This window comes from Kryptolebias marmoratus, linkage group LG10, assembly GCF_001649575.2.
Source record: "Kryptolebias marmoratus isolate JLee-2015 linkage group LG10, ASM164957v2, whole genome shotgun sequence".
NCBI classification, from domain to species: Eukaryota; Metazoa; Chordata; class Actinopteri; order Cyprinodontiformes; family Rivulidae; genus Kryptolebias; species Kryptolebias marmoratus.
In genome coordinates, this window is record NC_051439.1 from 1,312,524 (window position 1) to 1,321,906 (window position 9,383).

Below are 9,383 nucleotides of genomic sequence, written 5' to 3' on the forward strand. Positions count from 1 at the left end.
GATGGATGGATGGATGGATGGATGGATGGATGGATGGATGGATGGATGGATGGATGGATGGATGGATGGATGGATGGATGGATGGATGGATGGATAGTTTTTGCTTGTTCTGAACAATTTATGATATATGCAAGAAAAGGAATCAATTTTTCTAATGTAATATTACACTGATTAACGTCTGCTACTACCTTCCTTTCATAACTTATTCTTGGAGCGTTATCATTATTTTTCACTTGTTTCACTGCATCAGCATAAGAAATTCTCTTTTCAGTTTTTACTCTTTGAACTTCAGCTGCCTCTTTCCTTACAGTGCATCCTGCATATGCCGCAGTATGACTCTCTCCACAGTTACAACATTTAACAGGATTATTTCCACACTCTCCATAAGGATGCTCACCTACACATCTACCACACCTCTGCTTCCCTTTACAGACAGTTGCAGTATGTCCATATCTTTGGCATTTATAACATCTAAGCGGTGGTGGAATATATTGCCTTACCTTAAAGCTCATGTAGCCAATCATCACCTTATCAGGCAGAACTCTATCATTGAAATCCAGAAATACAGATGTGCTGTCCATTTTCTCCCCATTCCTAAAAGCCTGTAACCATTTGATGGCTGTAATTTCTCCTCCTTTGAATATTTTCTTTAACTCCTCCAAATTTTCTTCTATGGGAATTCCTGATATTACTCCTTTAACTCCTTTTCCTTCCCCAACAACCTTTCTTTCCAGCACTTCCTTTTTACACACCATTTGTAATTTTAGAGCTTTATTCTTTTGTTCAGCATTTTTACAAATGATAAGCAAACTTCCATCTTTTAAGACTTTAGCTAGTTCAACATCTCCAATAGCTCTCTTCAATCCACTTGACAAACTAATAGGGCTCACTCCAAACATATCCTGTCCAGTCTTAAACTTTAATATAACCTTAAAATCTTCCATCATTACTCTCTTCCTTATTTCAGTCCTTTCTTCTTCATCCTCAAGAGATCTTTTCCCAGTATTTATTCCCTTTTTAACCTTATCTCTCCCCCCTTCCCCTCTTCTACTTTCTACCATAGACCATCCTGAATCCATATTCTCATTCTCCGAAAGCCCCCCCACTACTACTTGCCATCTTGATCCACTCACAACCTGGATTATGCCAAAAAACACCTTTGGATTTAGCTCCAGAAACGTTTTTGGGCGTCTCAGAGAGTTAAAAACAATCGTCCTTGCACGCCCTGTTAAATCGTTCTCACAACTTCCCCACCTGTTCCTCATCATGTTCCAGCTGTAACTCATTTTCCACTCACCCTCAGTTCTTTAAAACCTGTCTCTTTTCATTCATTCCTTGCTGGCTCATTCTTTTCCTGTTTTGTAAAGTGATTTCCTTTATTTTGTAAAGTGTGATTTTTGTAAACAGTTTATTGTCGTGCATCTTTCTTTGTAAATAGTTTATGGTTGTGTATTTTTCTGTTATTTCATGTTATATTCTTTCTTATCCACTGTGGACTCAGAAGGATTAAAGGCTGATGCCGGACACCTGTGTAGTGGTGGGCGTGCCGGGAAGTAGCCTATTAGCACGCATCACGGACCTGTCAAAGACGCTGGTGGAACATTTAAAAAAGGACTGGTTTGACATTCAAGAGGGAATGAAGAGAGAAGGGAACCAAGCGAGCAGATTACAGCCGGGTGTGGTGTGTGGCACAATGGAGGAGCTGGATCGATCGGGTGGTTCTGCAGTTGATTGCAGCGACGACTACAATCAGTGGAAAATGACGCGTTGGATTGACAGCAGGCAGAGGTGGAACTCTGCCCTTATCCGTGAGTACTGTTTTCCACTGATGTCTGTGGGGAGCCTCGTGGAGGGCTTGTAGAAGGCCAGCAGGTTCGTTCGTTTGGACAACGCTTCTGGTTAGGGTTGTCTGTGCCCCACAGGAGGAGCGAGTGGGGGCAACCAGAGCGTACTGCAGCAAGGGCAGGAAGAGGCGGACCCAGGGCTATGATGGCTGTGGGACTGAGTGTGGGAGTTCCCCCTGTGTGGATTGGACTCTCTGGATTCCAGCTTTTTAGGAAACTTTTTAACTTTGTATGCATTGGAGATTTTAACTTGTTTGGTGTGTTTTTAAATGAATAAGATTTTTATCCTCTTTGGGAATAAAACTGGATAAAAATTCAAGCGTCGGTTTCCCTGGGTTCTGTTTCACTGTTTCTCTCCTTGTTGTCTGTGAACCTGTTGATAGCACCGGCCTTGATTAGCCTGGTGTCACATATACAAGACTAGAATTGGCCAGAGCTCCTGAATCAAGATCAGGTTTTTTAAGTAAAGGTTTAATTACAGCCTTAAAGGTACAATAACCATTCATTAAAGACAGATTAACCAAATTCAAAGGACATTGAGGAAAATGCCTCTTTGAACAGTCTTAATGGGATGGGATTTAGAAGACATGTTGACGGTTTGGATGAAGCTATTATTTTTGACTATTCAGAGAACTGGCCAAAAACAAATTAAACACAAATCAGGTTTTAGCCATTTCTTTTGATAAGGCATTAGAGGAAATGGAAGGAAGGTTGGTGGGAATTTTCTCTTTAATTGAAATAATTTTATTTATAAAAAATCTCATGAAGTCATCACTACTTAGAGTTATAGGGATACATGGCTCAACAGAGAGAGGACTTCATAATTGTAGTTACAGTATTAAAAAGAAACCTGGAGTTGGTATTGTTTTCCTCTATTAAAGATGTATAATATACAGTTCTAGCTTCATGAAGGGCTTTCTTGTATGTTGACTATCTCTCCAGGTTGGATAAAAAATGTTCATGTTAGTGGAACACCATTTTCTTTCCAATGTTCTAGTTGCCTGTTTGAAAGTACACAACTCTGAGTTAAACCAAGGAGTCAGCTTCCTCTGACTGATCACTTATTTTTTCAGAGGAGCAATTTTATCAAGAGATATTTGCACTGAAGTTGTAATATTATCAACAATATAATGTAAGTTGGTGTTCTCTGTTGAATTATTTGGCAAGATGAAGGAAATAATAATGGAAGACATTATTTTCATTTGGTTACAGTGTTCCCTTATATAATGAAATTTATTCTCAGTGGCTGTGTAGTTAGTGTAAATTCAAAGGTTATTAAAAATGGGACAGGATTGTGCATACAGTTAGTTGCATAAATATTTGGATACTGACACAAATGTTGTTTTTTTACCCGTTTACTGAAACATATTGAAGTTATAGTTATATAATGGACATGGAAACAAAGTCCACAATCTCAGCTTTCATTTGAGATTATCCACATTAAAATTGAATGAAGGATGTAGGTGTTTTAGCTCCTTAACATGTGCCACCCTGATTTTAAAGGGATCAAAAGTAATTGGACAATTGACTCAAAGGCTATTTCATGGGCAGGTGTGGGCAATTCCTTCATTATCATCACCTTACACATGCGTTTCAGAGAGGACCAGGGTCGAGGTGGAGTAAAAGTGGTCAGATTTTAGGGTGAAGGCAAAAAAGCGACTAACCAGCCACCGCCAGAGCATGTCAGCTACAGGTGGAGGTAAAGGCATATTGAACTGATGCAATTTGAAAGAAGGAAGGACGGTGTCATGCTGAAAAGCGATCGGGTGCGCCCCCTCGAGGGAGAGTGCACGGGTGTGAGCGGTATTAAAGTGCACCTCCTCTGCACTCTAGGACTTTGGAAAGGGAAACGATAAATAGTCGTCACTAACTGTCTTGCTGTCAGCTAAGCTAGCAATGTGTCTTAACTCTTCTGCAGTTTTCTGAGGCATCTTTGCTACAAGTTCACTTCCTCTCAAATGAGGCGTTCTACTAAAACGGCCAAGAGCGCAGGCATGCACAATCGATCTGCACATGGATCCTCCTTCCTGGTTATTGACCAATAGGAGAGGAGCTGGACCAAGAAGACAGCCTCCTCATTTGAATATTGAGGCAGAAATGCACACGGTGATTAAAGAGGAGGAGGAAATGTATGAGGAAAAAGCAAAAGCAAAATATAAACATTACTTGATGAAACGCATAACCTGTTTGTACTCTCAGCCTCAAACATATTAATTATCCCTAATTACTGCACACTGTTAGGGTTGCATCCCTGCTTGTGTTATAATATCATGCCTCATAATACCACTGAATTGCCCTTCCCAGATCCTTCATCGGATCCGAAGCTCCAGAATCTCTTTAAAGCCTCTCTATCCATCTGTATCCCACTCCACTTTATGACACCTCACACATCTTCCTCGCCCCATGCTGCGATGGCAGTGCTGGTCTCCTAGCAACCAGCCCTCTCAGAGGAGGTGACAGCATTTGAGTCGGCACCCTCATTTCTCCATGTTCAACCCCTCAAGAAAGCTTTATGCAGAACAGGCAGACAAAAGGCAGGTAATGGAAACCTAAAGAATTTTAATAAAGTAAAACAAAACCAAGAACAATGTAGTAGCAAGATGAACATGACTTGACAAGGTACAGATGAAACCAGACATTTATTCAAAAAAAGTTAAAAAAACAAAAACAACTGGACTTCTATTCTGTAGTTGAAGACGTTTCGCTTCCGAGGAGCTTTCTAAATTGGAATTGAATTTACCATGGCCTGGATGACTGAGAATCTACACCAGCATAAACCAGACGTTTACATACAGTATATAAAAAGTCACATATGCATTTTTTTCACACTGTCTGATGTGAAATCAGAATAAACGTTTTTTGTTTTAGGTCAATTAGGATTTTCAAAATTATGCTAAATGCCAGAATAATGACAGAGAAAATGTTTTAAGGCAATTTTTATTACTTTCTTTAAAGTTAAAAGTGCAAGTCTCATGCCTACTCTATTTATCCTTTTAGTGCTTTGCATGGTGGTGGTGTATGGAGGGAAAATCTTGTCATAAGTCGAGAGCGCACATATTCGATTTGCAAGCAGGATTTCATCTCTTGCTTTCAAAACTTAACGCTTGCACTCAAAAACTTCTGCTCTCTTTCAAATATTCTCTTTTCTCTATCATTCATTAAAAAATTTTAACAGTGATTTCCAGTTTTTGTAAGACAGTTTAATCAACCTTCTCCTGGTGGCCTTCACTTCTGAACTGGAGCTGATCTACTTCCTCAGCTAATTGTACTAATTGGGGTTTCATTAATGCTTTAGCTTTAGATGAGTTTATAAATGTAGATCACATCATCTGTCTCAACATTTTCTGTGTCTGTATTGCTAACATTCAGATATTTCTGTGCTTGGTTTTTGCAGAGAGAAGGTTGAAGCTTTTCACCAGTGTCCCAGTCTACCAGGCTGCTACACATCCTTTGCCTGTAAACTTCAACTATTATCAGGTCCTTTTTGATCAAGAAAAATATGAAAGCAAATATTCTAAATAAATCAAACATTTTTAATACAGTCTTGATTTTTTTTATAATGTAGACATGGTTTGGAGCTCTTTATAAAAGAAAAAACTTTTCTGTCTGTGAAAATTCCTCCCTTAAATTTTCTCAAAATTCGGTGGTGCGCCCTATAATCCAGGGCGCCTTATGTCTGCACTGAATTCCAAAATCTGTCCCTGACACAGGGACGTACGGTAATATGTACAGTACTGGTACATACGCTGGCAGCAACAAACCAATCAGAGAACATTATGTAATATAATACCATTTGGAGCTTGCCATTATTTCGGAAGGATTAAAAAAAGAACTCCAACCACTGGACGTTGGTGTAAACAGGGCGTTCAAAGTGAAGTTGCGAGTGGTGTTGGAGTGATGGATGACCGACTGCAAACACAGGTTTATTAGGACGGGGGCAGCGCCGGGTGAGTTACGCCATCATAAGTGAATGGATTGTGGATGCCTAGGCTAAGGTATCTGCTTTAACTGTTGTCCGAGCTTTCACGAAAGCCGGCATCATTACTGAACAGCCCCTTGGCAACGAGACAGACTCAGACAATTATGAGAGGGAACCTAACATGTTTGATGGCGAAATTGCCCAGCTGGTTAATTCAGACAGAAGATGAGGACTTTGATGGATTTGTGGAAGAAGAATGATAAAAACTAATATGTAAAATAATTGTTACATAATAGAATAAAGTTCAACCAAACGCACTGTTTTGATTCCGTGACCTTTTTTTTTTGTAGACCGTATGTTTTAGCATGCGCCTTATAATCCTGTGCGCCTTATGTATGGGTTAAGTACAAAAACAGACGCCATAATTGAGACTGCGCCTTGTAATCCAGTGCGCCTTATGGTGCAGAAAATACGGTACATGAGGGCTCAAGCACGGAAACATCTAAAACATGCAGGGCAGCGTGGCATGAGGACCATGATTGAAAAACACTAGAATGTGATGTAAAGACTTAATATGTGCCAAATAAGCTAAAAACATGCATTTATTTTTACTGCAAATTCAATAAATACATTTTGATACAAGTTACATTTTGTGTTTACTCTGTTATTTAGCTTGACTGAATTTTGAATTCTGAATTTTCCAATTTTAGCTTACTTTTGTATGTACCGTCTTTAGGCATCTGGGAGAAGTTTGTCGCGATATAGTCCCCTTTGTTTTGAGCTGCTTTTCAGCATTAAGCAGCAGAATACAGCGGTAACACTGGAATACTGTTTGTTTTGGTCTGTGGACTTCACCGACCGACTGTGCAAGAAGTAAGCGCCCCACAATGTCACTGTGCAGTGACATCGGTTCCAAAGCTCTATTGTAGCCACACAGGCACACTCACTAGAAGGAAACAAACATACCCCAGAGGAGTCTCCCAGAGGAACACTGTCATTCTATTGGCTGGAACGGTTGCTAGGCAATGGTGCTCAGATCCGAGAGAGCAGACAAAATCCATGAGCAAGCAGACAGGTTTGCAAGCACAGATCCGATCCGTGAGAAAGAGAGAGAGAGACGTTTTGCGCGCGAGGAGATAATCTGAACGCAAACAGAAAGATTTCAGAGAGAAAGGAGAACATTTGAAAGAGAGCAGAAGTTTTGAGTGCAAGCGTTAAAATATGTGCACTCTCGACTAATGACAAGATTTTCCCTCCATAGTGGGAACTTGGTGATCAGTTCTGAGTGTGAATCTACATCCCCACACATATGTCGTCCATCTTTCAATTACCCATAAACAAGCAAGAGCCTCTTTTTCTATAGTGGACTACTTACTTTCAGCTGGAGACTGGGTCCAGGATGTAAAAGCAACAATGTGTTCAACATTGTCTGAGTGCAACTGAGTGAAAACAGCTTCCAATCTGTAGTCTGAGGCATCTGTTGTGATGAATGTTTGCAGTTCATGATTGTAGATGGCAAGGGCTGGGTTTTTCAGGAGCATTGTTTTAAGATGGCTTAACCTCTGTTGCATAGCTTGGTAGAAACTCGGTGATCCAGGAGGTAAACCCCAGGAACAAACAAAGAGTTGTGTTATTCTTTGGTGCAAGAGCTTCAGCAATAGCAGTCAGGTAATCTGGACTGGGGTGCAGGCCCTCCTTAAATATGAAATTTCCCAGGAATATACTTGACTGACCAAATTAACTTTTGTTGAAGGTAAACTGCAGGACCATTTGTTCCCCTACACTATAATATCATCCAAATAGTTTTGAACTCCTGGTAAATCTTTCAGAACTCTGTGCATGCATTATGAAAGCGGTAAGACTGTGGTCATTAGGATGGATAGGCAGTAAGTGGTAAGCTGAGTTTAAAGGTGGACTGTAATCAAATCTAAAAAAAATTGACATTTCATGAATGTTATTTAGTCAAACCCATCCACACAATATTCCAGGGACCCATTCTTCTAAGACTTAAATAAACTGTTTTTAGCATTTTTGTCAATAATTTCTGAAGTGGGTGATTTGTGGGGCAGAGTTGCTGTCCTGGGTTCATGGCGTGTGCTGTACCCCGGCTGGCCAAGAACACCGCTACTGTCCGGTGGTTTACTAGTGGAAATGTAAGAAGAAGCCTTTTTAAGATACAAAAAAAAATTTTTTAAATGCACGGTAGTAATGGAAATACAGCCATACCAGTATGACCCTGAACCAGTGGCTGAATCTCCGGAGTCGGATGAAAACTCTTGAAAACTTGAGGCTGAGGAGACAGCCTCAAGTTTGACAGTTGACTTGTTTTATCTCTATGGTTTTTCTCTTCAAAACTTTTCCTCCGTCTCTTTTCCCCGTTCTCTTTCTTCTTTCTCATCTTTGTGTCCATTACAATTGAAATAAACCCAAAGCAATTTCTAATAAAGTTCCATATATCAAGGGGAACATCATGGTGAAAGCCATAATGTTCCGCTTGTGAAAGCAAATCTGTTGGGCCTTACCTTGACATTCAGATGACAATTTGCAATTTGCTTTGCTTTTGCTATCTCTGTCTTTGCCCTATGTTGCATATCCTTATATTCCTACCCTCTTCAGTCCTCTCACTGTTCTACTTTTTCCTGACTATCCTCTTCCTCTGTATAACTTCCTACACTTTACTATTCCACCACCAGGTTTCCTTATCATCTTTTCTCTGTCTAGATGACACACCATATAGCTTCCTACCTGTTTCTCAGGTTACCTCTTATACACAGAATGAAGAATACCTGCATACTTCTGCCTCCACTCCTATAGGCCACACTGTATTCCTCCTTCTTTTGGAAATAGGTATTTACTACAGCCATTTCCATCCTTTTGGCAAAATCCACCACCATCTGTCCTTCCTGATTCCTTTCCTTCAGAGGCGGTTCTACAACAGTTTTGCTGAGGGGCCTGGCTGGGGCCAGAGGTTTTGTCAAGGAGGCACTTTCAACCCGGGGAAAAAGACAGAACCTTATTTGATTCATTTATGTTTTTAATAAACAGTAAATGGTTCAAAATATCACATATGAGACACATAATAAAAAAAGAGAACATTTTACATACTGTATTGACTGGAGAAAATAGATCAGCAGATGACTGAAAATAACTGTTTGGTTTAGTTACATTGGCTGCCCTTTTATTACAGCAACTGTATTCTGCAGTTTTGGTGATTTCTGGCAAACCAATCAACAAAAGAGTCAAGACTCAATGCCTTTGCCCTCCTAGACTCGGTGCTCAGTACACCCAAATTGCTTAATCTCTCATTGTTCATGGTGGATCTGTGGTATGTTTTCACAAGCTTTAACGTAGAAAAACTCTGTTCACAGAAAGCAGTACTCACTGGGATCGTAACTGCTATTTTACAGAGTCTGTAGAGCTCAAAAAACACTTCTTTGTATGGCTCAATGAACTGCACTAGCTCTACTGTACTATCAATCAATCAATCAAATTTTATTTGTATAGCACATTTCAGCAGCAAGGCATTTCAAGGTGCTTTACATAATTAAAAAACAAAATAAAAACAGCATGTGACAATGAATAAACAGTAAGAAAGAGACAAACATCAAAAACCCGCACTC